General features: G+C 44.2%; 1 long non-coding RNA gene across 4 annotated transcripts; it reads right to left on the reverse strand.

Moving 5' to 3' along the window:
* Positions 1-437: 437 nt before the first annotated feature.
* On the reverse strand, positions 438-19,179 carry LOC307215992. 4 transcript variants are annotated; one of them, XR_013838854.1, is made up of 5 exons: positions 19,019-19,179; positions 13,053-13,181; positions 2,327-2,594; positions 1,410-1,501; positions 438-932 (listed from the first exon to the last, which is right to left on the reverse strand). It is a non-coding gene; the product is annotated as an uncharacterized lncRNA (long non-coding RNA). The 4 variants fall into 4 exon arrangements; XR_013838855.1 differs by having other exon boundaries at positions 438-1,501; XR_013838856.1 differs by having other exon boundaries at positions 1,410-2,594.
* Positions 19,180-27,117: the final 7,938 nt, after the last annotated feature.

Below are 27,117 nucleotides of genomic sequence, written 5' to 3' on the forward strand. Positions count from 1 at the left end.
CCCAAGGCATTTCGGCACCTGAGGCAAAATGCCCCACTGCTGCCCCCACAGTGGGGGGACATGAGGCTCTCCAAGGGATCCCCCTCAAGGAAAAGCCCTTGCCAAACCTCGCCCCCCTGCTGGCTGAGGGATTTGGTCATGGTTTCTCCTTAAGGAGAAATCTTTGCTGAATCTCTCCTTTCCTGCACAGTCGTGAGGGCTTTGCAAGGGCTTGAGAAGTAGGAAGAGATCTGCTGCACAATCTCCCCCAACAATGCCACCTCTGCCGCTGTGCCACTTACCTCTGGCACTGACGTATTGGTAAAACCTATCTGGTGTTTCACAACTTTCTGACTAGTTTCAGGGCCTTAGCCAGACCTAGCAGAGTAAACGCAGAATCCACGGAAGCAATTGGCGACTTGGCTGCAGACAGGATAGACGAAGCAAGAACCAGAAACTTGTCGTTAGGTGTTTATTATATACAGTGGACTATTTACAGGAACAGAACTCAGATCTCCAAACTCTGAACTAACACATTCCAGTTAGTAGGCCATTAATTCTCACTCCCTTGAAAGAGCTTGACCAATCAGGGAGCCTCTGTTATCACCAGGCAGACTTACTCCTTCAGATTGCCTTCTGGCTGTCTGCCAAACCTTAATTGAGTCTGTGTGAGTAGCTGCACATACACAGTTTCCCAACATGAAGCTGCATTACCTGCCTCTGCCAGCACCACTGCCACACGGCTTGCTGCAGAGTCTTGGCACTGATTTCCAGCGCGATCTCCCAAGATCTCATCAAAATCTCACAAGATGTCTCTGTGAGATCTCATGAGCTCTTAGCAGATATCAGTGCTGATTCTAGCACCACTTCTCCAGTGGCAGTGGAGCAGGTGGGAGCCCATGGGGGCCTGAGGCAGCTGCTTCTCCATGCCTCATCATTGGGCCAGCCCTCTCCTATACAGAGGGAAGACAAGACCACAACAGCGTGAGATGGTTGTATTAAAAATGCCTGTCCTTTTGCAGTTTATTAGGAACTCTTTCTACTCATCCTTTTTTTCAAACAAAGCTTATTTCCTTCTGCTAATCCATAGCTTTAAATTGGCAACAGTTCAGTGAAAAACTGAAATGGCTCAGCAAATCTAAACCTCAGTTTTATACTTTTCATTTGAAGTCATTACTTCAGCTACCATAAAACATAAAAGACTGCTTACTCACCTTTGTCATTATCATTATCATTACCATTATTATTAAAATTTGTATATCACCCTTCAGCCAAAGATAACAATATAAAAAGACAAAATGGACACTGTAGCAATAGTTATGAAAGGCACTCTTTCATTAAGTTCTGCAACAGGGATGAAAGCTTTGACAAGATTTGTCTTCAGATGGCATGAGTGGTATTCAACTACATTTTACACAAAGTTGACCTACTAATATTTATGAAGGTAACTTATTTAGGTTCCTTAGTTTCAGTAGGTCTATTTGGAATGAGGCTTAGTTGAACACCACCCTCTATGTACTGCCTGTCAACAAAGAGAAGGAAGCAGACATTTAAATACTGATGTGAGGAAGAATAGCAGGAGAAAGGTAAAAATTCATTAATACTAATATCAATAGTATTGTATTATATTACAATGTTCACTGCTCCAGGCAAGCAGCATCAGCATGAGGTCACAATGGCCAGCCTCTCTCCCCTTCAGACTGCCAGCATCAACAGCATTAGGTTATAAAGGCCAGTCTCTCTCCTTCATGCATGAAACATGAACATGAGGACACAAAGGCCATTCTCCTTCAGGCAGGCAGCATCAGCATGAGGTCACCATGGCTGGTCTCCCTTCTTTAGGCAGAAGGCACCAGAATAAGGTCACAATGGCCTGTCTGTTTCCTTCAGCACCAGCCTGTCACAATTACCAGTCTCTCTCTCTTAGGAAAGCATCAGAATGGTCTGACCTTCTGGTCAGCAACCTCAAAAGTAGCTCGCAATGAAGCGGGTGGTGCTGTGGTCTAAACCATTGAGCCTCTTGGGCTTGCCAATTAGAAGGTTGGCGGTTCGAATTCCCACAATGGAGTGAGCTCCCATTGCTCTGTCCCAGCTCCTGCCAACCTACAAACTTGAAAGCATGTCAGTGCAAGTAGATAAATAGGTACCATTGCGGTGGGAAAGTAAACGGTGTTTCCTTGCGCTCTGGCTTCCATTTTGCCAGAAGCGGTTTAGTCCTGCTGGCCACATGACCCAGAAAGCTGTCTGTGGACAAATGCCAGCTCCCTCAGCCTGAAAGCGAGATGAACGCCACAACTCTATTGTCACCTTTGACTGGACTTAACCGTCCACGGGTCCTTTACCTTACCTTTTACCTTCACAAGTAGGTCGCAATGGCCAGTCTCTCCTTCAAGCAGACAGCTTCAGGATGAGGTCACAATGGCCAGTCTCTCCCCCTCCCTCCCTCAGGCAGTCAACTGGGCAGGTGGCATCAGCAAACAACAGTTTCTCACTGGGACAGGCGGAAGCAGGAGCATGTGGACACAGTTTGTTCTATTTCAGGTGAGCATAGCCTCTCATTCTCCTACTTGATTGTGCCTATCATTTGAGTCAGCAACAGTGTGCAGTCAGAGCAGCTGTTGGCAAGGAGAAAGGGAAAGTTGACAGGCAGGTAGTACCCCAACCATTACCATAGTGTTCTTCAACCATGGGTCCATGGATGTTGTTGGACTACAACTTCCATCATCCCTGAACATTAGCTAATCTTGTTGGGGATTATGAGAGTTGAAGTCCAACATCAGGGTACACAAAGTGTACACTTCCTCAAAAGTGCTTCAAGAAATTAATACATCCATTCAAGTTCTTTGACATAACGATGGGGGCTTGAAAAAAAGCAACTGACTTCATGTCGCAGTCATGAAACTTGTCAAGATTGACATTTTCTGGTTTTTCGTATAATCTGATGCGTTTCTCTCCCCGCCCCCAACTACAATTTAATCATTTGTCATTTATTCTTAGGGGAAGTGTAGATGTGGATCAAAAACAGTTTTTAAATTAATATTTGTAAATGCATTCATTGATTTTTGAACTCTCTGTTTTCTGTTTTAAAAAGAAAAGCTGGCTAGTGGTGTTCTTTTATCATATGATAGTTTATTGTTTGATCTAGTTTTTGATATTTACCTGGAGCTCTTTTCATATTTTATTGATGTTTGCTACATTGAATAATCCTTGGACAGAAGAAGAAGAAGAAGAAGAAGAAGAAGAAGAAGAAGAAGAAGAAAGAAGATTGGATTCATTTCAAATGTGGACACATTGCCTGTGCTTGGCAAAGTCCTTTGCTCCCCCTCGCCTTCTGAGGTAGTATTACAGGAAATGGGTGGGCCAAGCACGTTTCCTATACATCCATCTATCCGTATGTCATGGAAGTTGCTTGTAGTCTAGACAGAGACTAACGACAGAGAAAGATGACAGGCTGGGCATATATAGACCTCACATTTCTGTTAACGCCCTTTAGCTCTGCCTGCATACACTTCCAGAAGCTCATGGAGAGAGAGAGAGGCAGTGAATCCATGTTCTGTGAATAGAGTGGTCTTATGTCCTACTCTGCAGAGGGCACTTCTCTGTTTTGAAGAGTCCTCCATTTGAAGGTGCCCTCTGTTAGGGCTGAGAAGAATTTTCTCCTTGAGCCATTTTGCAGCTCTATGTTCATATCGCCAAGGTTTATTGCCATTGGCTAATCTCAAAGTGGAAGATACCAAAAAGGATGTCCCCATCTGGCAAAACTCTCTTTGAGAACAGACTAAGGCTGGTTCTTCACGGCAGAAGCTGCCTGGTCTGCTTTCACTTTAAAATCCCTGGAAGTTATTGATTATTGTCCCCTCCTTCCTTTTCATTTATCTTCATTTATAACAATTTAGAATGCCATTGTTATTATATGCGTAATTGGCATCTCCTGATAAAAATAGGTCAGATTGGAGAATTTTCAAATTTGCTGACTATTAACATTGGTTCAGGGAGTGCTGTGCATAATGGCTATAGTATATAAAATCAATAAATAATTACAGCATAATGGGTCTGCCTTTTTAATGGCTTAAATTATAAGCACGGGTTTGCAATGTGCACTCATGTCTTAAGGACAGTGGTTACCCCCCCTCCTTCTGGCTCCAGCTGGGCCTTTGAAGGGCAAAAAGAGGGATGAATAATGTATCCCAATTTGGGAACTGTCATATGCAGCAAGCCACCAATGGCACATACCAGATGACCTCAAAGCTCTTGACTCTGTGATGAAGATGGGCCGTGGTGTCTCTAGGACATGAAAGGCATCATGGTGCAATGGTTAAACAGGGCATACATTGGAAGGTTGGTGTCACACTCAGAAGCACTTCCTACTTCCCCATAGCTCATCAGATACAAGAAGCTAGTCCCTGAGTTCTTGTCATACTCTAGCATGGTGTGTCCAATTAACAGAACCCAGATAGAAATGAGCTTTGTTCTCAATAGCTCCCACTTACGGTAAGTTCTATGGAACAAGGTAAAAGAGTTCCAGTGTGGTCAATAGACTGAGGAGTAGAGTAAAACTTACCCACCCCAGAGTCCAGGCTGTGAAGTCACCATAAGCAGGGAGCAGATTTAGCCCTACATAGGAATGAGTAGTGATGTTTTCCCAGTAGTGATGTATGGAAGTGAGAGCTGGACCATAAAGAAGGCAGATCGCCAAAAAATTGATGCTTTTGAGTTATGGTGCTGGAGGAGACTCTTGAGAGTCCCATGGACTGCAAGAAGATCAAACCTATCCATTCTTAAGGAAATCAGCCCTGAGAGCTCACTGGAAGGACAGATCCTGAAGCTGAGTCTCCAATACTCTGGCTACCTCATGAGAAGAGAAGACTCCCTGGAAAAGAACCTGATGTTGGGAAAGATGGAGGGCACAAGGAGAAGGGGACAACAGAGGATGAGGTGGTTGGACAGTGTTCTCGAAGCCACCAGCATGAGTTTGACCAAACTGCGGGAGGCAGTGGAAGACAGGAGTGCCTGGCGTGCTCTGGTCCATGGGGTCACGAAGAGTTGGACACGACTAAACGACTGAACAACAACAACAGGAATGAGGAATCAGTAGGTCTCCAGTTATTATAAGATTATAGTTTCCATTAACCATGACCATTGACTATGCTGGCTGAGGCTGATGGGAGTTGAATCCCAACAATATCTGGAGGACCACAGGTTGCCCACTCTTGAGCCACACCACACTTGCATCAAACATTGAGGAAACACACCAAGAGGGCCCATCACTACCACAGGGTTTTGGTAATATGACAAAGTTGAAAGTTTTAAACAGTTTTGGATTTTGCAAAAGAAAAAAAGAAAATAAATAAATTCCTGCCCACCTCACATTCATCACATGCAATTTGTTATTATCAGATAATGACATATTTTAAGCAAAATAATAGCGTCTCACAGTCAGGCAGTAAGCAAGCCGCATAAGGAAACTGTTCATTATGGAGCTCTGCGGCTAGTATATTACATGAACAAAACACTGGAATTCTTCACTTCAGTCTGAAAAGCACAAAATCCTCAGTGATCTGAGTGGGGCTGGAGTCCATGTGAAACATCTACCATATGTAAAACGTGCCCCCCCCCCAACAATTAGCTAGGGAAATATAGATATATATACTCTCTCTCTCTCTCTCTCTCTCTCTCTCTCTCTCTCTCTCTCTGTGTGTGTGTGTGTGTGTGTAGTCAGTATACCATGCAGAATATAGGTGCAAAGTTGCTCAGGTTGGTATCATAGCAACAAAACCAATATTCTAGCACCCTAATTTGCATATATGGTGTGGGGGTGGAGTAGTCTCTATTCTTAGATTCAGATTTAGTAGATGCCAGCAATTGATCATGTGTCAAGGGTGCTTCCAACCCTTTATTCTAAACAAAAAAAGAACACCATCACTTCTGCAGTTCTGGATACCTGCACACACCAACCTAGCATCTAGGCAGCTACTCCCAGGTCCACAATCTATGAAGCAGTTGCAGCAACTGGGGACCACTCCCCCTCCACCAGTTTATATACCTGACAGGCTGCATGCACCTAGCCAGAGACTATGCCTGTGTAGAAGCTACCCCTGATCTTCCTGCTTCAGTTCTCTCCTGGTTCTGGGAGACAGTGGTGCAGGAGAGGGTGGGGAAGCACCCAGCCTTTCACTTGCCTGTCCTGCCTCTTCCTCCAGTTCTGAAGCCACACCCCCCCCCCCGCCGCCGCCTCTGATTCTCACCTCCTGTCTTGTACAGGCCCCCACAAACCACAGTCCCCCTCTCCTGAGTCAGCCCACTTCCAGCAGTGCACACTCGCAGCGTTCTCCCTGATGTCATGAAGGAAACAGGCTCTGTATGCATTTAAACCTTTTGTTACACATTGGCATGTGTTGATTCATTTCAATATATGCAACTGTAAAGTTGCCAGGCCATATTCCCTCTCCTTTTCCATGAAATGCTTCCCTTACGCATCTCTAGCTATTGATCTCCTCTTTGCAGTTGCAGTAATAGGGCATCCTATCTACAACAATTCCTGAGATGAAGTTACCATAAGGCATGGGTAGGCAAACTAAGGCCCAGGGGCCGGATCTGGCCCAATCGCCTTCTAAATCTGGCCTGTGGGCGGTCCGGGAACCAGCATGTTTTTACATGAATAGAATGTGTCCTTTTATTTAAAATGCTTCTCTGGGTTATTTGTGGGGCATAGGAATTCATTCATTTTTTCCCTCCAAAATACAGTCCGGCCCCCCACAAAGTCTGAGGGACAGTGGACCGGCCCCCTGCTGAAAACGTTTGCTGCCCCCTGCAAGGTGTTATGCCAAACAGGTAATAGTAGGAAACATGAGGGTGTGCACACAAGGCCTTCCTCAATTTCCCCCTGCATGCCAGGCTCTGTGTTGAATTGAGAAGGTCCACAGGAGGCCCTTAAATGAGCTCATCTGGAAACAATTGGAAAATTCTGCCTGACCCTGGGCTATCTGAGTTCCTGGTTGTGTTGATGCTTCTAAGCATATCCATCTGAATACCTGGCACGGAGAATGCCAAAGATAGAGTGCCTGGGGGCTGATATCACCCCACATGCTGAACATTATCTTTTTAACAAGCAAACCAACCAATATGGTTGCTAATCACACAATCTGAATAATGACTAAAGACCCCTCAGACATCTTTTTTATTATTTTTGTGCATGGTTATATTTGCTCATGGGATGCGGGTGACGCTGTGGGTTAAACCACAGAGCCTAGGGCATGCCGATCAGAAGGTCGGCGGTTCGAATCCCCGCGATAGGGTGAGCTCCCGTTGCTTGGTCCCTGCTCCTGCCCACATAGCAGTTCGAAGGCACATCAAAGTGCAAGTAGATAAATAGGTACCGCTCCAGTGGGAAGGTAAACGGCGTTTCCATGCACTGCTCTGGTTTGCCAGAAGCAGCTTAGTCATGCTGGCCACATGACCCGGAAGCTGTCCCGGAAACTTTATTGGCTCCCTCGGCCAATAAAGCGAGATGAGTGCCGCAACCCCAGAGTTGTCTGTGACTGGACCTAATGGTCAGAGGTACCTTTACCTTTACCTATATCTGCTCATGAGTGTATATGGGCAGTTATACATGATCTCATTTTTAATACTGTTTATATCTGCAAAGGTTTTGAGTCAGACACACTGCTTTGTTTCCAGTTGGTGCTTGTTGCATAGCTTCCTGTTGAAAGCCTGTATCTTTTTGTGCCACAGATCTTACGGGGCACAGGGGTTGTCCCACTTTCTTTGTGCTATAGTGCAAGAGTGCCCCTCCAGATGGCAGTAACACAGTAACATTGGGAAAGCATCACAGAACGACTAAGGAAGCAGAACGCGGTGTGGACAGTTCAGTATAAATCTGCCATCAATTCATCAAAGACATGTTACAGAATATGCCCACATAATAAACACCAGTCTGGAGTGGCCTGAGGGTAAGGTCATTTTGCATGCAAAACATACAGGTATGTCCTGCAATTCAGCTCCAGACCCTTCCCATGTGCTTAAAGAAATTTTAAAATGGGGCTCTTCCACTCTGTAACTGCATTCAGAGATCCGGCAAGTAAACTATTAAATTGATATTCCCCAGGAAAACTCTGTCTGTCTTTCTGCCCCTTTTAATGGCTCTGTTTTACTGATGCATGTGTGTTTTGGAGTGACAATAACCTGCATAATACTCAGGCATTAGGTGAGAAAACATAAACACAACTCACAATGTTTTGTTTTGCTGAAAAGCTGGGATGGCTGCCAGAGATTGCTGCACTTTCTATTAAGTAGCACAGCAGAGTCTTGCCTAGTTATCAAATGGAAGTGGTCTGTTTCAAGGAGACATTTCTAGCTGTGCTCCCCTTGAGCTTTGTGTGTGACTATGTGTGGAGGGGGTGCTGCTCTCCAGCTTGGGAGTGCTGATTCCCCAAGTGGAGAAGCTTTAATGAGTAAGATCTCTAACCCAGCCCTTTTAAACTGTTTTAAGATGGGGACATTAGATGGACTTAGGGCATGGGAACCTGTGGTCCTCCAGATGTTGGATTCCATCAGCTCCAGCCAGGGTGGCCTGTGGTCAAGGGTGATGGATGCTGTAATCCAACAGCATTTGGAGTGTCACACACCTGTTGGCTCCACCCACTCACCAAGGCCAAAAGGCACCAGAATTCAGGCTAGGAGTCATGTAATACTCAATAAAACACTTGTGACATAGTGAAGAAAAAGTATTATCATCATGGATACTGTACAGCTAATTTAAAACATAAGAAAACATATGTACATCATTGCTCTTTGTTGTTCTTATTGATGTGATGTTTTTATGGAACAAAATTTGAATGCACTATATCAATGCCAGCACTGAATCCTGGAATAGATGAATAAAAGTAGGGGAACACTGCTGCCCTTTGACATTTTCCACCTGAGGCATCAGTCTTAGTCTGTCTAATGGTAGGGCTGGCTCACCACATGCAAATCTCTCCTTCTCACCATGGTAAGGATGGCAATGAGGCTTACTCCCAGGAAAGCATGCATAAAATTGCAGCCTTAATGCCTCCATGGAGGATTAGAGAGCCTCTAAAGACTACACAGTGCTGTGAAATTAGCTTCATCTGCGCCCACCTTCCATGTTTTAATTACATTTGTGAAATCTCAGTGACACATTTCAAAATTCTGCAGAATGTAAAGCAGTTTATGGCTGGCAGGTGTGTCTAGTTTGCGTGCACCAGATAGTTGGTCTGTGAACAATTTGCCAACTCTATTTAGTAATTTTTTGAAATTTAAATAACATGCTATCATCTTTGAATATCTGGGGAAACCCCATGGAATCAGAAGAGCTGGGAACACAATTGCAGGCAGGTCTGAAGAAAGAAAGCAGGAAGCGTCAGGGCTGGTGATCTGACAGCAAGCAGGAGCAAGCGCTTCGACAGCAACCTGTACTTTAGCAACAGGTTGCAAGACAGAGTCAATAATTTCATAGGACCCTATAGTTGATAGCTGCGATATGACTCTGGCCATCTCTAGTAGTAGTGCTACAGCAAAGCAAGGAGGAGGGCAGTAATACTCTTACCCAGTAAGCTACCCACACTGATGCAGAAAATAAAGTGCATTCATTCATTCATTAGTAATTGGAGAAAAGGCTATAGCTCAGTGGTAGAACACATAGGTAAAGGTAAAGGTACCCCTGCCCATACGGGCCAGTCTTGACAGACTCTGGGGTTGTGCGCCCATCTCACTTAAGAGGCCAGGGGCCAGCGCTGTCCGGAGACACTTCCGGGTCACGTGGCCAGCGTGACATCGCTGCTCTGGCGAGCCAGAGCCGCACACGGAAACGCCGTTTACCTTCCCGCTGGTAAGCGGTCCCTATTTATCTACTTGCACCCGGAGGTGCTTTCGAACTGCTAGGTTGGCAGGCGCTGGGACCGAGCAGCGGGAGCGCACCCCGCCGCAGGGATTCGAACCGCCGACCTTTCGATCGGCAAGTCCTAGGCGCTGAGGCTTTAACCCACAGCACCACCTGCGTCCCGGTAGAACACATACTTTGCATTAAAAAAGCTCATGTCCAATCCTTGGTCTTTCCAGGTAAGGCTTGAAGAGACCCCTGTTTGAAGCCCTGAAGGGTTTTTGCCACCCAGTGTCAACAATACTGAGATAGATGGAACAATGGATTGACTAAGGCTATGTTCCAGTGTGCATGGCATACTACAGAGCACAAGATGGCAAGTATCTGTCCTGAGGGAGCTTGCACAGAGACCAAATGGTCAAATGGTCCCCCCATATATGTTAACTGATAGTGGCTGAGGAATTTTGTATCTTACCTACTGATGCCCAGTGAATGGTCCGCATGTGTTTGGTACTATTGTGCAGACTCTTAACAGATTTAGCCTGAGGTGGATCCTGACCATTAGGAGCACCTTGTGAGTTGCATTGGGCTTTCCAAAGGAAATGTTGGCTATAAAAAGTGCTTGATCTGTTTGCCTTTTAAGCATTGTGTTCTTATTTTTAACATACAAATGTGTTAGATGAACTTATTAACACAGTTAGCATGTTGACGTCTACTCATATACTATCAATTTTGTAAGCTGCTGGGTAGCCCAGCTTCGGGGTTTCACTCCCGAAATGAAAATAATTGAATTTCTCTCTTGACTACACAATGAGAAGAAGCTGGATAAATGAGTGCTGTGAAAACATGTTATCTAAGTACAGGGAGCTTTCAGATCCTGCAGAATGTACTCTCTTGCAAAAGTAATTGAAGGAAAATAAATTAGAAAAGCAGACAAGGGAGGCTTAGGCAATCTTAAGCAGAGTAATGATTCATATACTTAATGGACAAGCGCCTTGTTGTGCTACTGTCAACAGTATATATGTGTACGTTCTAAAGCCACAAAGATGATCCGTATAACTGGACATCATCACGTCTAAAGAACAGCATCGATCAATATTAGTATTTTGACTATAATATTATAAATCTAGAAGCAAGTTCAATCCCGCCACATCACAAAATTGGCATCACCTATCTGTATGGAGCATATGCTTTTGAGTAATGTGAAGCAGGGCTAGCTGCAGGTGTGAAGGGCGGTTGGCTAAGGGACCTCTGGTGGGACTCATCCTACATCAGTGGCCTCCCTAGCAGTCTTACATGGTAATTCTGGGCATAGCAGCAGTTTGCTATGCACCAGCCACCATTTTAATTTCCAATAGTGCCCTCAAATGTGGCAACACTTTGGGCCTTGTGGGAAATGAAAAGGGCAACCATGATAATTTCCTACAGTGAGGTGGATTGATGCAATACCAGCGGCACTGCAGAAAATTAAAATAGTGGCTGGGCAGGCAGCACTGATTAGACAGCTCAGGGCAGGACTCAGCAGTTGGTCTTGCTGGGACCTCAGCAGTTGCTTGATGACGATGCATGTTAATGTTGAACCTAGTATGAGGCAAGTGGCAGAGCGGGCCTACCATGTAGCACAGTGAAGCACTGTGCTTCAGGCAGCATGGGGGGCATGAATACAAAAAAGAACAGACTGGTATCTGAATAACAGAGCACAAGGCTTTGTAACATGTGGGCCCTACCATAAGACAGTCACCACTTGGGGCTCTGCTTCAGGCAGTAAAATATGTTGAGCTTTCTGAATGACCCCTCAATGAGAAGAACAGTAGAGGGTCATCCTTGGCTTTCATAGAACATGCCTGAGATAGCAATACTACAAAAGGAAGCAGGAAGTCAACACCAGTGCCACTGTGTCTTTTCTTCACAGCAGAATTGTGAGCAAAACGTCAAGTTCTACATAGGAAGCCTCCATCCATTTGCCTTCCCTGCTCTGAGGGCTTTCCAACTTTAAAGTCCAGGTAGTGCAATGAAGTAGGTCCCAGGTTATGACCATGAGAATTCTGGTCTGGAGCATTCCCCTTCCCTTTTTTCTGTTTCAGGTGAGGACTTTGGTAATATGGTAAGGACAAAATTGTGTGTGTGCGTCCCACCACCATTTCTTATTTTCACAATAATTCATTTGGATATAGTTGCTGTTTTATGGATCTTCTCAATAGGTAACTCAGTATTCCATCAAACAAACAGGGAGCAAACGGGTGCAAACACAAGAGAGACACAATCCGACAATCTTGGGGTTGGGTACACAGTACGTTTCCGAGCACAATTCAAAGTGTTGGTAATGACCTTTAAAGCCCTAAGCGGCTGCAGCCCAGTATACTGTACCTGAAGGAGAGTCTTCACCCCCATCGTTCTGCCCAGATACTGAGGTCCAGCTCCGAGGGCCTTCTGGTGGTTCCCTCACTGTGAGAAGCCAAGTTACAGGGAACCAAGCAGAGGGCCTCGGTAGTGGCGCCCGCCATGTGGAACGCTCTCCCATCAAATGTCAAGGAAATAAAAAACTATCTGACTTTTAGAAGACATCTGAAGGCAGCCCTGTTTAGGGAAGTGTTTAATGTTTGATGTTCTATTGTGCTTTTAATATTCTGTTGGGAGCCGCCCAGAGTGGCTGGGGAAACCCAGCCAGATGGGCAGGGTATAAATAAATAAATTATTATTATTATTATTATTATTATTATTATTATTATTATTATTTGCACAAACAAACATCGTCTGCCAAGAAAAGCTGAGTTCAGTGACCTGCCAAAATTAAGCAAAGGTGCATATATTTCCTAAATACATGCCACAAAGAGTATGAACAGCAACAACCTTTGCAGAGCAGTTAAGCACCCCTCCCTACATGTGATTCCCCTCTGGCTTCAGAGATTTCACCAGGCACACTTTAAAGCAGGGGAAGGTGCCACTGGGCAGAAAGTATCTGATGGTTCATTAATGAACTATTGGAAACTTTTGCTGGAACACTTCCAAGGATGCTGGACTAGGAAGATCTTGATTTCATCCAACCTGTAAGGCACTTCTTAAGCAAAAGACCAAACTGAGGTTCACTTAACATAAATTAGTTATGACTTAACTATTAAGAGATCTGGGTTAGGTACTCTTGCTTTATACATTCAAAACTCTCAGGGATTCGGGTGAAAGAAAGAAAAGTAGACCCCAAAAGACTTGAGTCTGCCCACCTAACATTTAAACCTACCTTCAACGTAAACTTGCTTTTCAGAGACAGAAGTGGGGAGTCTCAGGATGCTGTATTTTCAGAATACTAGTACATATCACACTTGCAGACATTTGTGGGATGCACTGAGCTCTGGCTGGCTTCCTAATTCTAAAAAAAAATCCACTGAGGGGCAAAGTACATGTTACACAGAGTATCATGGATTTTCTTTTCTTTTAATGAGAAGCATCTATAATAAGAAGTGAGGAGGTTATGCCTCAGCTGATGATGAGGATATTCCTCACTTTCCCCCCTAACTAATGGTGGTTTCTCACAAAATGGCACCATCCCATGTCACTTCTCCAATGGGGGAGGGGATGCACATTCCTGTATGCCTATATAGAGAATAAATAGGATCAATGCCCTATTCCAAGCTAAAAACAACGACAACAACCCTCTCCACCGACAGCTTCAGCTTGCTTGCCAACCTTTCTTTTTCTTCTAATGCTAATGTCTCCCTGTTATCTATTCCGAAGAAATCCACACTGTCTCTGACTGCCTTTTTGCTAGATTGTTTCCCTTCGATAATTCAGCCTCCACCATGTCATGAGTTTGGAATCCAAGATCTCCTTCTGCCCCCAAAGTCTAGATTACGAGGTGAGCTATAGGTCTGGGTGTTAGAAAGGTATTTCTCTCTCCAGCCTGAAGCAAAACATTTCTAAATTGATGTGAAGAGGTAAAAAAAACACAGCAGTATTTTTCTGATTCATTATCACTGGCACATTGAGATTTTCATTGTAACGTAATATGTATAAGGACCCTAACAACGGTATGTTCTTATTTTTGCCATCAACATGTTTTGCAAGCATTGATTTTCTTAGGCAACAAAACACTCCCTCAAAGAAACAGGATGTTATGCATTATAGAAATGTCTCCTAAATTTGCTTGTTTTGTGTTTAAATGCTTTCTTTAAAGAAAAGTATAGCTCAAAGGATGTGCATGTTGGGTGTGTGTTTTTAATAGATTAAAAAAAAATTCAATACATTTGTGTGTGTTTTTCTTGCACCCATGGACTGAACTCTCCCTGTTACAGCAACAGTTTTCCATTGTCCTGTAAGCATTGTTCCTACCCACCAGCATTCAGTGTGCCCTATTCCCCAGTGAAAGCAACCAAGGAAGGTTATTATAATGTATGCCAAATCATTATTCAAAATGTTGCAGATAATTTCCCCATCATTTTCGTGTTCCTATGGCAGCATGGCACAATCTCTCTCCTCCTACATAAGGCTCTGTAGAACAAGAAAAAGATTGCTGTAATCCTTTTCTTCCCATGACACCCGAGAACTGTAATCTTCTTGCTATGTTAGTGGCAAATTCCTATCTGTTAATGTCAAGCCTGACTTTACAAGGAAAAGTTCCTGCAAGCCTTCATTGTATTGGTATGCTATGGGAGGTTGAAAAAAGTGGGGGCAGCCCAAAGCAAGGCTGAAGATTGAATCCAAAGCTATAATTCAGTTGTGAATTTGACATGCCCTTTTACGTGGGGATTTTAATTGAATTATGGCCTGTTATACCATTGCATTTAAGGGTATTCATGCACAAATTTAAGGAATATGGAATGCACTACATAGAAAGCTGCTTCATACTGATCCTGATCATTGATCCAGTTGTAGTCCAAAATATCTGGAAGATACGGTATAACAACAACAGCAGCAGCAGCAGCAACAGCAACAACAACAACAACAACGGGATATTCAAATAGCCAGCATAGCTGTAGATCAGCCTCAACACAATGGTCTATTATTATTATTATTATTATTATTATGGTGACAGCAGTCACGAAATTAAAAGACGCCTGCTCCTTGGGAGAAAGGCGATGGCAAACCTAGACAGCATCTTAAAAAGCAGAGACATCACCTTGCCAACAAAGGTCCATATAGTTAGAGCCATGGCTTTCCCAGTAGTGATGTATGGAAGTGAGAGCTGAACCATAAAGAAGGCTGATCGCCGAAGAATTGATGCTTTTGAATTATGGTGCTGGAGGAGACTCTTGAGAGTCCCATGGACTGAAAGAAGATCAAACGTATCCATTCTTAAGGAAATCAGCCCTGAGTGCTCACTGGAAGGACAGATCATGAAGCTGAGGCTCCAATACTTTGGCCACCTCATGAGAAGAGAAGACTCCCTGGAAAAGACCCTGATGTTGGGAAAGATTGAGGGCACAAGAAGAAGGGGTCGACAGAGGACGAGATGGTTGGACAGTGTTCTCGAAGCTACAAACAGGAGTCTGACCAAACTGCAGGAGGCAGTGGAAGACAGGAGTGCCTGGCGTGCTCTGGTCCATGGGGTCACGAAGAGTTGGACACGACTAAATGACTAAACAACAACAACAAAATTATTATTATTTTATTTAAAAGACACAACTTAATCCTTTCCCACCCCAAAGTCTCAGCAGCGGTAACAAAAGTAATTGAGTGTTGTTTGGAGAAGACCAACAACAGATTTTTTACAGCATTATCCAGTGCTGTTTTTCTTTAAAAAAATGTTTAGGGATACTCTCATTTTCCTAATCATATTGAAATACTGCCCCTCAATGAGGCCAAACTTAGACTCACAAAATGTTTAGGGGTATGTGTACCCCTGTGTACACACCCCCTAAAAAGGCACTGGCATTATCTTCTCCTCTCCTCAACCTTTTCTATTTTAAAGGAGGCAAGGAGAAGTTTTATGACAGGATATTACCGGAGGAAATGTGTGTGAAGCAGACATCTTGATATGGAATTTTCTGCCCAAGGTACATTTTGTTCTTGAATGGCTCATGTGTGGTATTATCTAGATCTCACTCTCTGTCTTCATTCTATTTCTCTGTTGCCCCCTTCTTTTTTAAGATTATAAAGAAAATGTGCAAGACCATTAGATTAACGCAAAGATACGGATAGGTTGGCTTTAGAGGCAGAGAAGTTAGGGAAAACAATGTCCCTATAGCAACCATAACTCAGCCATGGGGCACCTAGAATGTCTTTTGGTACTGCACAGGATGTTAATTTCATAGCTCTGTCCTTCATTGCAGAGTGTGACCAAGATGCTGTGGGGCTCAGGCTGATAAAAGAGTAGACTTGAATGGCCTGACTTCAGCATGAACTGCGTCAATAAAATAATAAAAATGAAAATCCACTCACACAACAGCTCTGTCAGATACAAAAGAGTGGGGCAGAGATTCTAAAATTTGTTTGCAGAGCAATCTGAACCTCTGATCTGCTGCAGCAGACAGAGTTTGGATGTTGCAGAGGTGCCCCTCCCCCTGTCCCTGCTAAGTTTCACCTGTGTGGACCTCCACCCCAGTGGAGATCACAGCTGCATCCACCAAAAGTGTGGGTGGAAGGTAATTCCAGAGGAAACCCTTGAATGAGCAAGGGGAGAGGAAAGGGATGCAGCTGGACAAGCCAAGGATCCGCTGGATGCTAAGGCAGCCCAGCTACTAGTGATGGACCCAATCTGGACCTCTCCCTTGTGCTAGAGTGCACACAACAAAAATTGGGACAGAACCACCCCACCCCACCCCATTCACTGTGGGCAGTGCAAACAGCAGGGCTTCAGATACAGTAGAGATTTACTCTGCTACTCTCTTCAGCCCTGCACTTTCCTAACTTTACCCCAAAGACTTTTGGGTCAGACTGGAGTTGTAACCCATTAGCGATGGGCAAACCTGTCAATTTTGGTTTCTCGCTTTTCCACAATAGTTGTTGTTGTTTTTTAAGTCCTCATGAAAATTCACCAGAATTTTAGTGTTGATTTCTCCTCCCATATACATTTTTTGCATCCTGTTTTGCCTAAAAAACACATTTTGTGCAAAACATTTCTCCTAAGAAGTTATTTTCAGTCATATATGCATTCACGCCCACACTTTATTTGAATTTGTGTACACATGACTTGGTTGAAGAACTGCATTGCAAATTCAGAGAAGTGCCGATTTTGAAGGATGGTTGCATTTTGAGTTCGCTTATTGTTTCAGGTAGTATAAATTGGGTAGGTTCAGTGCAAACTGAATCAAATTCATGCTCCATCCCTACCTGTTAACTGGTGTAGCCTTTTACAACATATTCACCAACATCATTTTAGGGGTATCTTTGACAAAAACGATTCATGGGTGCACATCATGATTATAAGAGGAACTCAATGGGTGGGGGGGGGATGGGTGCAGCCATCACTGCAATTTACATTCACAAGCTCACAAGAGTTCCAGTGAACTCAGCAAGTAAACAGACAGAAACCAGAGATGAAATGAGGTCCCACCAGCATCCAATCTCATTCATCATGGTTTGTTAACATAACAGAAAACAGACTCTTTTCCATCAGTGGATGAGGATGTATTAGGTCGGAAGGCATGACAAAACATAAAGCTCTTAAACCCCCACACTCCTTCTTTTATACTGTCAAAGGGAAGGGGGGGAAATGCCATTAGGAAAATTCCAGAACTTTAGGTCTGTCTCGTCTTGTAGAGGTAATGCATATTGGAAATGGCATTTGCTTGTGCTTTGAGAGGGCTCCATTTGCAGCCATTATAGATTTGTTCCAACAATTATGTCATCACCCAAAGCAGCCACCTTTAAATCCAGAGTAATCTCTGGCAAGGCAAGGCAAGGTAGGAAATTCTCCTGTGCGTGATTGCGAGGACTGTGAGTTAGGAAATGCTCCGCTCTCTGATACAGGCGGCAGAAAAGAAAAAAGGAGCAGACTTTCAGAGGCCTCTTCCGAGAAAGGATATATGGCTCTGCACCCTTTGTGATGCCTTTAGGAGGAAATAAAGTAATGTGCGCTCAGTTACATCAGTATCAAAAGGAGAGGAGCAAAAAGAGCTGAGGTGACAAATGGGCTGCTTCATTCAGCAGTATACTTCCCAATACTTTGTTCTTCCTCAAAGAGGGAGATGACATATTCCCCTAAACACAAAAGGTATATGTCAGCAGGCAGGCTACACCCGCTGAATACACTTCTCTCAGAGCTCCATTGCTGAAATGTATGGGAAAGGAAGAAAGTATCTTCTGCCCTACCCCACCCCATCCTGTCAGTAATTTATATAGTACTTGGCTGAGTGACTTCCTCTAGGTGAAAGCTGTTACTTCAGTTGCTGGTGTGATGCTCCCATGCCAGAGGCATGCATTTTGGGTGGTGAGCCACAAAACCATTGTTGCTAGCAGTGTGACATCATCACAAGGCATCAGAAACAATTAACTCCTGGAGGTGTCTGCAGTAGCCGCAGAAACTACGTATCCCAGGCTCCTCAACCTCGGCCCTCCAGCTGTTTTGAGACTACAATTCCCATCATCCCTGACCACTGGTCCTGCTAGCTAGGGATCATGGGAGTTGTAGGCCAAAAACATCTGGAGGGCCGAGGTTGAGGAAGCCTAGCTTATCCCTTAGGAATACCTGTTGGTCAGAAGAAGAAGAAGAAGAGTTTGGATTTGATATCCTGCTTTATCACTACCCTAAGGAGTCTCAAAGCGGCTAACATTCTCCTTTCCCTTCCTCCCCCACAACAAACACTCTGTGAGGTGAGTGGGGCTGAGAGACTTCAGAGAAGTGTGACTAGCCCAAGGTCACCCAGCAGGTGCGTGTGGAGGAGCGGAGACGCGAACCCGGTTCACCAAATTACGAGTCTACCACTCTTAACCACTACACCACACTGGCTCTCAAGGATATTTGCAGCAGCTGCTTTGTCTAGCTCAGGAGTGGAAAACTCTCTTCATATTCTCTTGTGGCTAACCTGCAAGGAGCCATATCCGGATAGTAGAAAGAGGGGAATAATTGTCATGGGTCAGGAGTCAGCTTCACCTGCTGAACAGCAGCCTGAAGGGGGAGAAGGCAGCGTGACTCCACCTGCAGCTGATCAGCCTTCAAGGAGAGGGAGGAGACGTTACTCGGGAGAACCAGCTGGCTTCAGCCTTCTTAAGCAGAGCTTCCAGCAGCAGTCAGATGTTGGTAACAATGCCTGTGGTTCCCAGCCCTACCTTGCTGCTTCCTGCTTTCTGTCTGGACCCTTGGCTTTGTGATTATTGGGTTGTCTGACTATGCAGATTGCTGTTTGCCCAACCCTAGGAAAGCCCTGACTTCATATGCTGACCCTGCCTCCAGGCAAGCACACCTCAGAGATTCTTTATCTTCTGTTTGCTTGGCCTCACACTCCACAGAGTTCTGCATGCTGTTGCTCGGCAATGGGACTATGACAAAAGCGGGCGGAGCAAAGGATGTGACTGTACAGTAAGCTACCTTCTAGCCACACAGAAGTCAGGGGCCTCTCCATCCAGGCAAACCAGAGGCATTATCACAGTTCAATGACATATTCTTAACAAGCAAAAACACATAAGACAAAGAGAAATGTTGGTGAGGGATGCGGCTTAAGGAAAGGGATTGTGACCTGGGAAGTTTATGTTCCTACGTTCTAGGAAGAGTCCTGAATACTACACAGAGAGGCCTGGAGGTCACAGGTCACACCCCTGACATAGACCAAGGGCAGCTTGTGACCAAGCTACACACAACCCCCATCCATATACAGTGGTACCTCGGGTTATGTACGCTTCAGGTTACGGACTCCGCTAACCCAGAAATATTTCCTCGGGTTAAGAACTTTGCTTCAGGATGAGAACAGAAATTGTGCTCCGGCGGCGTGGCAGCAGCAGGAGACCCCATTAGCTAAAGTGGTGCTTCAGGTTAAGAACAGTTTCAGGTTAAGTACGGACCTCCAGAACGAATTAAGTACTTAACCCGAGGTACCACTCGGGTTAAGTGGGACTTCTATAAACCAACAACTTTGCTGCCTGCCTGCATCTGCAGAATGGGGAGATTGACAATCAGCTGGCAGGTCACACTTGATGGCTGGCTGGGCTGCGTTTGGCTTGGTGGCTCACCAGTTGTACACATTTAAGGTTGAACTGCCAACTTTCCCCCCTGATAGGGCTCCTGGGCTTTTGATACGACAGCAGAAACTCAGCTGGTTCATATTTTCCTGACCCAACGATACAATATGGGATTGGCCCCACCAGTCAAAATTCAATTGGGCAGGCAGCCCCTGAAAGCACAGGGTTAGGCAACCCTAACTCATGAATGCACAGGGTTAGGCAGCCCTAACTCAAGACATCATGAATGCCAACCTTGAAAAAAGGCAGTTAGCTTATTCTGCCAGACTGGCTTAAGCCATTGCATGTTTCCCTCCCTGTGACAATAATTTAGCTGCAAGATAGTTAGCTACAAACAATAACTCAGTTGTGTGGGTTGTAGTGCAATACGTGGCAATATTTTCCCCTTTCCCCAAGAATTCAACAAAGATTATAGAGGGCTCATTTGAGCTATTTGATGTATGTAACACATCAAAGGCAGTTTAGAAAATGACAAAGAAGAAGAAAGAAAAGGGGGGGCACTTCCCACACAAACATGTCATTTGCACTTAATGGGGCTATTTTAAGTTAATTTTGGCACTGCATTAAACTAACTACACTTGTTGACATTTATAGCGTATCTGAGGGTAAAGTGTGTTTTTTCTGTAATGAAAGCTCTTGTTTCACTCTCCCTCCACAGCCTTCTAATAATAAATAATTAACTTAAATAAGGCATGCACACACGCACATGCGCACGCGCGCGCACACACACACACACAATTGCTTTGCCTCCCATATAGCAATTTGAGAGTGCAGCAACCTTGTCAAAGCCCTGAATTTCTCAAACTTTTTCAGCTTGTCTCATCTTCTACCCTGATAATATCAGGTGTTCATTTGTGAGGGGAGGGGACCATAGTTCAGTAGTAGAGTGCATGCTATGGAATACATAAGAACCTGCTTTTAACCCCTTGTCTCTTCAATGAATGCAGGAATGGGGTATCTCCATTTCTCTGCAGGACTATAACTCCCATGATCCTTAACCATTGGCCATGCTGGCTGGGTCTGATGGGAGTTGGAGTCCAACAATATCTAGAGAGCCACAGGTTCCCCATCCATGAACGAAAGGTTTTCAAGTGGTAGAACTGAGAAAGCTTACACCATAGAACCAGAAAAACCACTGCAATTCTTGGCAGATAATACTGGTCTCAGTGGAGCAATGGCAGGTTCATGTGCTCATGTCTCTCTATAGTCCCCTAAGTACTCACAGACCAACTGAGGCAGTCAGATAGAATTTCTTATTTTTAATAATAATAATAATAATAATAATGCCTCTTTGAGAGATATTGTGTCATTTAACTGATGCAACACCAGCAGTCTGTTACTATGCTTCTGAAATGTCAGTCAGCATGCTGCACTAATTGATATCTCATTAACACACTACAGTGGCATTGCTTGACACCCATTCAACATCTAAACAGTGCTTTCAACTTTATTACTCTAATAAGGCAGTAATTGTGTGCTCATTGTTTCTGTAGTTTTCGAGATAAGGCCATGCCAAGCGTATATCCAGCTCTCATTACGCTCACCGAAGCTCAATGAGCTCCATTGGAGAGATATCAATATTTAATTAATAATAATTGCCGTTGTGCTGCCAAACAAATCACTTGTATAATTCATGTTTAAAGGCAGTTAAAGGAAGTTTGCACAAAATGGATATTCCCTGAACAGGCAAAGCAGTGAGATATTAGTGAAATTGGGACATGAGAAAGGCTCTGGAAGTGGGCCTGAAAGTGCTACAAAGGGTAAGGTCAAGGTCAGGGTAAAGGGACCCCTGACCATTAGGTCCAGTCGTGACCGACTCTGGGGTTCGGCGATCATCTCGCTTTATTGGGCAAGGGAGCCGGCGTACAGCTTCTGGCCAGCTTGACTAAGCCGCTGCTGGTGAACTAAAGCAGCGCACGGAAACGCCATTTACCTTTCCGCCGGAGCGGTACCTATTTATCTACTTGCACTTAGACGTGCTTTCGAACTGCCAGGTTGGCAGGAGCAGGGACTGAGCAACAGCAGCTCACCCCGTTGCAGGGATTCGAACCGCCGACCTTTTGATCAGCAAGTCCTAGGCTCTGTGGTTTAACCCACAGCACCACCCGCATCCCACAGAGCAGCGCACAGAAACGCCGTTTACCTTCTTGCCAGAGTGGTACCTATTTATCTACTTGCACTTTGAGGTGCTTTCGAACTGCTAGGTTGGCAGGAGCAGGGACCGAGCAACCGGAGCTCACCCCATCACGTGGATTTGAACCGCCGACCTTCTGATCAGCAAGTCCTAGGCTCTGTGGTTTAATCCACAGTGCCCCCCGCATCCCTGCTGCAAAGGGTAGGGGGTCATAAATTAGCCTATCAAAGCCTGTTGGCCATGATAGCTATGGTCCACTTCAACTTTCAGAGTTTTCATGCCTTTGACTACCAGTTCCTGGGAATCACATTGTGGTGAAGTGTTGTTATGGCCAGGTTCTGCTTTCTGGCTTCTCATGGGCATTTGACCTGATACAGCAAAAGCTTTTCTCATGTTCTGTGTCCTGCCCAGCTCATAGACATCTTGGAAAGTGATAGAGAGGTGCCTTCACAGATCTTCCATTAGCAAAAACTTCACAGGAACTCTGCAGAATCAGGTTGGCCTAAGGGTCCATAGGTCTCAGAAACCACTGTGCAGGCCATTTGAAAGAAGAGGACTTGATGCCTGACTCCACCTCCAAGGCTGGTTCAGATTCCTCAAGTAAGTAACCAGAATCCACAGCTCTATCATCTTACCAACCACACCAAGGAACTTTCACTCCCCTCTAAGTTGCTGGAAGATAAGACAGAGAGTGTGCTAGAGGTTACAGTGCTGGTCTCCAAGCCCTTGTGCAAGCTCTCAGTGAGAGGTGGGCTTTGGGCATTCAGCTTTGCTATTTTGATTCTCAGATGAGCTCAGATCACTGTCAGATCAACAGTTAGCTAGCCTAGGAGCTCTCCCTGGTCCCGAAGAGCCTGCCTTTGCCACCTGAGACCATTGTGTTTCATATCTGCTTCTGGCTGCTGCATGACTCCTCTTCAAAGTTATTCCCTTCCAAGATTAAGCCACTTCAAACATTTTAAAACAGGTGGCATATAAATGCCCACCATTCAATAAACCCATACTTTATTGAGGCCTCCCTCCTATGGACTCACAGGCTGGCAGGAACTGGGCAACCTGCATGAATGGATGGGAGACCTAATTGAATATCAGCTACAAAAACAATCCCATTTTAGAAAGCAAGTTTGATACCATAAAAGCTATTCAACTGAAATGAACTGAACAGAGGTTTTGTCTGTGTTTTGTTCTCAATAATGTTTTTAAGCCAAACATGATACTTGTTATTTAAACCTCTTTCTTATTTTAAATGTTTCCTAGCTCCTCTTCAACAGGGATTATAACTGGAGTAGTGGCTTGTTATGAATCACAAGAAGGATCGTTCAGTTCTGCAGTATCAGAACAGGAATATATATAGATAGTATAGATCCTATTTTCTGAACTTTTGATAAGGAATATATTTTCTTCTTGGGTGGAAGGAAGGCTGGAGCTAAGAGCAAAGAGCCCTTTTAAGTGGCCCTGTCCCTTTTTCCAGCCTTTTAGATATGGCAGTCATTTTGCATTGTTCCATGCCTCCATGGTAGCCTTTTTGTGACTGGTGTCCATAACATTTCCCCAGAATTTCAAAAGTACCCACTGTGGCGTTTGCATCCTAGGTGGGTCATAAGGAAAGGGTTAAAATGAGTGTGATGTGATTGGCCAGTGGAAACTGATAGGAGGAGTTAGGGTTAGAGGGGGAGTTGTGTGAAAGTCAGTTGAGAGTGGGGAATTGAAGAAGGAAGAGGGAGGATATAAGTCTGTGGGTTGGTCGAGTTGTGTGGTGAGAGAGTGAGAGGAATTGTTAGGTGGAGTCAGATAGTTAGTTGGGACGATCAGTTTGAAGTTGTTTGAAACGAATAGGACAGTTAAGGAACTAAGATGAAGAAACTGCCAAGAAAGATTAACTGAAACCATAAGCTTGTTCATGCCTATAAAATAAACTTTATTATTTGTTAATGTTAACAACTGACTAGACTCCGTGTGTACCTGTGAGAAACGGGTTGGTGGCAGCGAAGAAAGCAATTACAGTGGTGGCACAGGGTCAATAGACCGTCAAACGTCCTGGGGCCCTGTGTGATCGCCACACCCACCAACCCTAAAAGGGTTAGCAACTTGATTTAAAGTTGGCATTCCTGGAAAGGGAAACAATACATAGGTGCACAACTGCATAACAACAACAACTGGAATATATAAAAAAGGAAATTTCCAAGGCGAACTTTTTTTGAAGTGCAGATATGTAATTACTTTTTCTGATTTGATCAACAAACTACTTAAAGTCTGTTGGCATGCATTTCCTTATTAACAGATTAGTTACAGCTTCTCCCACTCAAAGCTGATGGGTGATGGGTATGCAGCAATAAATAAGACCTTTAAGTGGATTTAAAATCCACTGTAATGAAATAAAAGTTGCATGTTGAACTGTGAGTGGGTTCTTTAACTAACCCAGAAATGGAGATTCCTGTCATCAGATAGTTCTGCATTAAGCAGGATCATTAATGCTAAAGTACAAACTCCTTCTCTCTTATGTGTAAATGACAAAACAGAGATAAGTTTAACACTGTTTAGTGAAACGTTCTTTCGTCTTCCTAAGACAGTTGGGATCGCAAGTTCTTATATATAGTTACTCATCAGAGATGAAAGACAATCAGCCCCAGCACCTGCAATTAAAATAAATGTTCTCTCTCTCTCTCTCTTTTAATGTTTTATTTCTATTTCCCCATTTATTTATTTATTTTTAAAGCTCTTCTAATCTAGACTACTCCATTGCAGTGCTGTTGTGGCTCACTGCATTTTACATCCACTTGCAGACAAATTAAAGGGGCAGTCCTACACACACATTTACCAGGGGGTAAACAAGCCTTGCAGTTAAGCCCATAAAAGTTACTGTCTTGCAAAGAAGAAGACAGTGAAGAAGAAGAAGAAGAAGAAGAAGAAGAAGAAGAAGAAGAAGAAGAAGAAGAAGAAGAAGAAGAAGGAGAAGATAATAGTGTTCTTCTTCATAGTTTATCAGGGATACAGGGATGGAGGGCTCAGACTGTTCTGCAGCTTTACATTTGTATGCCAAGGGTAAAGGATTCCTCCACCACACTACTCACACTACTTAAATGCATAGTTGGAGCACATGGCACTGAATGCTATGGGATGTAAATATGAAAGGGCTTGTGCTATACATGTGGCAATTAAAATAAAACTGGAAATGCCTACCCTTTTATTCACATCTTTCACACACTTCCTGAAAACTAACTTTGGGATCTTTGCAAGCAATATTTTTTTTAAAAAAAACAAACAAACACAAAACAAACACGGACTATGTGGGTCAGAACTTGAATTCAGCTCAGCAACATGCCAGAATGTTCTAAAGTTTCGTCAATGTTACACCATTTCCTTAATAAAAGACAAATCCAGCTATTTCACTCAAGCATAGTAGGGCTGGAATTAAGAGTTGCCATTGTGGGGCACCTGCCTAGGACTTGTCCTTGCCAAGCATCTTCTGATGACCCTCACCCCAAACCAAGCTTCTTGCCAAGCTCCTCTTTGCTTTCACTGTTTCCCCCCCCCATACGTAAGTGAGAAGATGGATCAACAGCCTTCCTGTGCTTTGCATGCTCTCTCTGAGTGGTTGCACAAGTTGGGTCCACAGGGCAAGGAAATGGGCAGTAATGATGAGGGCAAGGAGGACATGGGTCCATTCAGAATAGACCTTCCTATGCAGCCTTACATGAGAATTTCCCACTGTGCTTGCTTCTTGAGTAGACATGCCCAGGATTATGCTACCAGTATCTGAAAAAGTCCCTGGTTCATAATGCCACTGTAGCTGTGAACTCTCCCCAGAAGGTCTCACATAAACTAGTGGCTTCTTCAAGCCTTAGTCCTGGGTTAGCAGTGTATGAATAATAATTCCTTTGCAAGGATAACTGAGATAATGTATTTGAGGCACACTGAGCACTTGAAATACACTATATAAATGCTAAGTATTTTATTAAATGAAAGGGGAAGTGATCATGAGGCCCTGGGTGGTATTAGATATGAACAGTATGACCAGCTGAAGTAATAAGAGATCTTGAAGGTCAACAGATTGAGATGCAAAGCTGCTGCTGGTTTTTTGTTATTTGCCGGGTAGGCCTGAAACATTTCAAAACCAATTTATTTTTAATGTTCAGCTGCTCTCCCCCTTGGGTGTCCAACCAGATTCTGATCACTTTCACAGCTGAAAATAGGGGAGGAGGGAAATTGAGCTGGACAAAAACTGAAAAAAATGGGTATTGCTGCGGTGAGCAGGATCTGTGGCACTGAGATGAGGCAGCAGTTATTAGGAGGTGGGGTATCATGTTGCAATGGTTATCAAGCAAAATTAGATGCTGACCCAGTTTCTAAAGGGTTTTGGTTATGACGTCATCACTGAAAGTTTCCAACAATTTTATAGCTGAAGCTATAAATGGGAGATTCTTCTCATTTCCTACCTTTGCACTTTGAAATATTGGCTATATTTTGTGAACTCCAAAATGGTCTTGGGCAAAACTAAGTTATTGTCCTGGCACTTAATATGGCCTAAATTCCTCCACTTATCTAAGAGAACAAAGTGTCATTTCCAGTACCAGATTAATCATAATAAACTGATATTTGGCAGATCCATTGGATCATAATTTCACAAACTACATTGCCAATAAAACTGGGGTGAAAAGTCCTTTAAAAAGTCGTGAGAATTTTATTCTAACTTCTTTCAAATTAATTTTTCTTTTTGAGTTTCTGACATATACTATCTAGTATAACACTAGATATAACCCCTCCAAATGTACTAGATTCTTGAGAATACACGAGAGCTTCCCAGAGGCGTATTGTGGGGGGGTCTGTGGCCCTGGGTGCAATTTTGTGAGGGGATGCATCAGACGCCCCCACAACAGGCTCCTTCATCGGAGCTTGGTCCCCAGTGAGAAGGAGCTGCACCTTGGCTGCAGTGCTCATGCCTGGCCGCAACTCTGCTCCCGGGTCAGACCTGACCCTGTGGTGGAGAGCAGGAGGAGAGTGGGCAGCAGCTTCATCATCCCTGTCCTCCCCTGGACTGTGACACCCAAGAGGGTGCCCT

This window comes from Podarcis cretensis (assembly GCF_951804945.1).
Source record: "Podarcis cretensis genome assembly, chromosome: 5".
Classification (NCBI taxonomy): Eukaryota; Metazoa; Chordata; class Lepidosauria; order Squamata; family Lacertidae; genus Podarcis; species Podarcis cretensis.